The following is a 3,515-nucleotide window of genomic DNA, read 5'->3' as shown; positions in this document are numbered from 1 at the left end:
TCCTCCTCCTCCTGCTCCTCCTCCTCCTGCTCCTCCTGCTCCTCCTGCTCCTCCTGCTCCTCCTCCTCCTGCTCCTGCTCCTCCTCCTCTTCCTGCTCCTCCTCCTCTTCCTGCTCCTCCTCCTCTTCCTGCTCCTCCTCCTGCTCCTGCTTCTCCTCCTGCTCCTCCTCCTGCTCCCCTTCCTCCCCCTCCTTCTCCCTCTCCCCCTCCTTCTTCTAAACTAAACTTTGTGGGCTCCTGAGCAGTGTATCCCTTCACTCAGCTAAGCTAGTGCAAGGAGTCAATAACTCACTCCAGGTGGCGAAAAGGGCTTGTGTCTCTGTCCTGCAGGAGACACCACTTAGGAAAGATTCAGAGGTCAGCACAACTCAACTCCAGGCAGCTAAACTTATCTTGAACTTTCCATGAGCCTCTAGGATCAACTGATTTCTTTCTTCCTTTCTTCCCTCCCTCCTTCCTTCCTTCCTTCCTTCCTTCCTTCCTTCCTCTCTCTCTCTCTCTCTCTCTCTCTCTTTCTTTCTCTCCTTCCTTCTCTTTCCTTCTTTCTTTCTTTCTTTCTTTCTTTCTTTCTTTCTTTCTTTCTTTCTTTCTTTCTTCTTTCTTTATGTCTCTGCTGTCTTTCTTCTCTCTCTCTCTCTCTCTCTCTCTCTCTCTCTCTGTCTCTCTCATTCCCCCTTTCCTTCTTTCACGTTTTTTGTACACACTGGTACACAACTTTATGTTTGTGAGATGATTCTTTTATACAGAGTGGAGTACCAGCTTTAAAAACTTCTCTGAAAAATGTTGGTTGTGTTTCTGCCTCAGGCCAGCCATGGAGAGACAAAAGTGAGAAGAACCACTTCAGGCAGCCCAGGGAAGACATTGCTTCAGAGTTGGGGCAACCCACTAGGCTCTGCAAACTGTGGGTACAGCCAAGAGCCTTGCGAACCTGGGGAACACACTCACAGCAGGGGGTCCTGCCAGGAGTCTCTTCTCTTTTCAACTCTTTGATCCTTTTGCGTGATGGGACCAGGACCTGTCAATATCCAATGAGGCTCATTCTGTGCCTTATCTATTTTTCTGGGCAATACAAACATCTGGGCGGAATTCTGCTTGGGCACTGGTTCACACCTGGCCCGATCCCCGGCTCCCACATTCCCATCACTCAGGCTCCTGAACAGTGTGTCTACAGCCCACACGACACCAGATCCAGCTGGAAACGGAAACATCAGCTCTGTTTTCAAAATGTTGAATGGCTTCTGCCAGCAATGTGTCTCATGCCCGCAGCCATAAAGCCCGGCAAAGAAATAAGTTGGCTGTGATAATGTCTGCAGTGTATTCTAACTCAGAAATGTGAGAATCCATCCAACCATAAGAACTGCTCCATAAACGGGGTTACAGCTGTAAGACAGAACACTATCGAGCTGGTTTATGTTATGTGGGGAAAGAGGGCAATGGGGATGTGTTCATAGTATCAGGAACAGAAAGCAGATGACCAGTCATTGCTTTCTATGGAATACCAATTGTGTTTAAAAAGGAACAAGGTGCCATGTTGGTACCAACTCAGGATTTAACACAGAACCAGGACTTGCAAATTTACAGCAGTTACTTTTTGTAGCAGAAATTCAGGTGAGGATCATTTTTCCCCCTCTTAGTACATTTAAGTGTCTAAACTTCCCATAATAAACAAATAGTGTGTTTATAATCAAAAATAGGTATTCAAGGCATTACAAAGCTGTCAAGCTGTGCGACAAAATTGATTTTATTACCAGCAAAAACTGACAGTGATTGCTAGCCTCACTGTTATGACAAAACACACAGAACATGAAATTTATCATTTTGACTGTTTCAAAGCATACAATTCAGTGGCGCTAAGTACATTCACATATCTAACCGCCGCGGCCATGAAGTTCCAGGATGTTCTCATCACCATAAAAGGAAATGTGAGGTGACTAAAATAGTCACAATTCATCGCCCTAACCCCCTAGTCTGCAGAGATGATTAATCGAGTTCTGTCTCTGGATTTACCACTTCTGCACACTTCACAGAAATGGGATCATGCAACAATCTGTTTCAGGATCCTTCACTACCCGTAGAAGCTTTCAGGCTATTAACTGTTTGTAGCATGTCCTGGATGAGTAATATTCTCTTTTGTGGACATACCAGTTTATCCACTCATTACTTTGACATCTGGATCATCTACCTCTGGCTATTTATGGCAAATTACATAGTTATGAACAGGCACATGGAAATGTTTGCTTGACACCCTATTTTCCAGTCTGTTGGGTTCATCCTCTGAGGTAGAGATCCTGTGTGACATAGTGATTCTGTATTTAACTTACTGAAGAATTGCCGGTCAGTGTTACACCATGTCCACTCAATTTTACATTCTAGATTTCCTTTTTAAAAATTGCATGTATATGAGTGTTGGTGCTTTGACTGCATGTATGTCAGTGCACTGTATTCATGCCTGGTTCCTGTGGAGGTCAGAAGAGGGAGTCAGATCTTCTGAAACTGGAGTTACAGGTAGTTGTGAACCACCCAGTGGGTGCTGGAAATCAAACCTAGGTCCTCTGGAAGAGCAGCCCTGATCACTCAGCACTCCCAAGAATACTTGCTCTATCGTTATTATTATGACTGTCATCTTAGTGGATTAAAATAGCCTTACAGCACTGTAATTTGGACTTGTATTTACCACATTATATCAGTACTGAACATTTGTTCCTGTGGGTTTTGTCTATTTGCATCTCTCCTGCAGAGCAATACTAACAAGCCTTTTGCCAATTTTTCAAGTTAGGCTGTTATATTTTTCTCTTGTTGAGTTATGAGTACTCTTTGTATATTATAGAACTGGACCCTCATCAGTAGGGTTGCAAATGTCTCACCATTTTGTGAGCTATCTTTCATTATCTAGATAATGTTCTTGGATGCAGGAAAGACTTTAAAGTGGGTGAAATACAATTGGTAAGCCATGAGGTTTTGCTTTGTTTTGTTTTGTTTAACTTAAAGTCCAAGACACAGTTTCTTAAACTCTGGGTTGTGACTCCTCTGGAGTCACTTAGCTGATGTGGGGTAATAAATAATTTGGCAACAGTACAAGTTGTCTGAAATACAGTCACCCAACTGAGTGACTGAGTGTGAATCTGAGGTGTTTCTGCATGACTTCCTTCTGGCCTTGGTGCCTAACATACCATTGTGGACCCTGCAGTGCACATGCTGAATATTTCCCACTGCCACCCTCAGTGTGTGAGCATCCAACTGGTGTATTTTTGAGTTACACTGTATTATAATGTTTGAATATAAAAGTTATTACATTAAGGACTGGTGAGATAACTCAGCAACTAGTAGCACTGATTGCTCTTACGTGGGACCCGAGTTTCATTTCCATACCCCAGACCCCAGATGGGATGATTCATAACTATCTGCGGCTTTGGGTCTAGGGATACATCATCATCTTCTGGCTTCTGCAGGCACCACACTCACATGCACATACACACGAAGAGACACTCATGCATAAACATGAATACAATAAAAAA

This window comes from Mastomys coucha, unplaced genomic scaffold, assembly GCF_008632895.1.
Source record: "Mastomys coucha isolate ucsf_1 unplaced genomic scaffold, UCSF_Mcou_1 pScaffold15, whole genome shotgun sequence".
Lineage (NCBI taxonomy): Eukaryota > Metazoa > Chordata > Mammalia > Rodentia > Muridae > Mastomys > Mastomys coucha.
Note: the sequence above shows the minus strand (reverse complement) of the source record.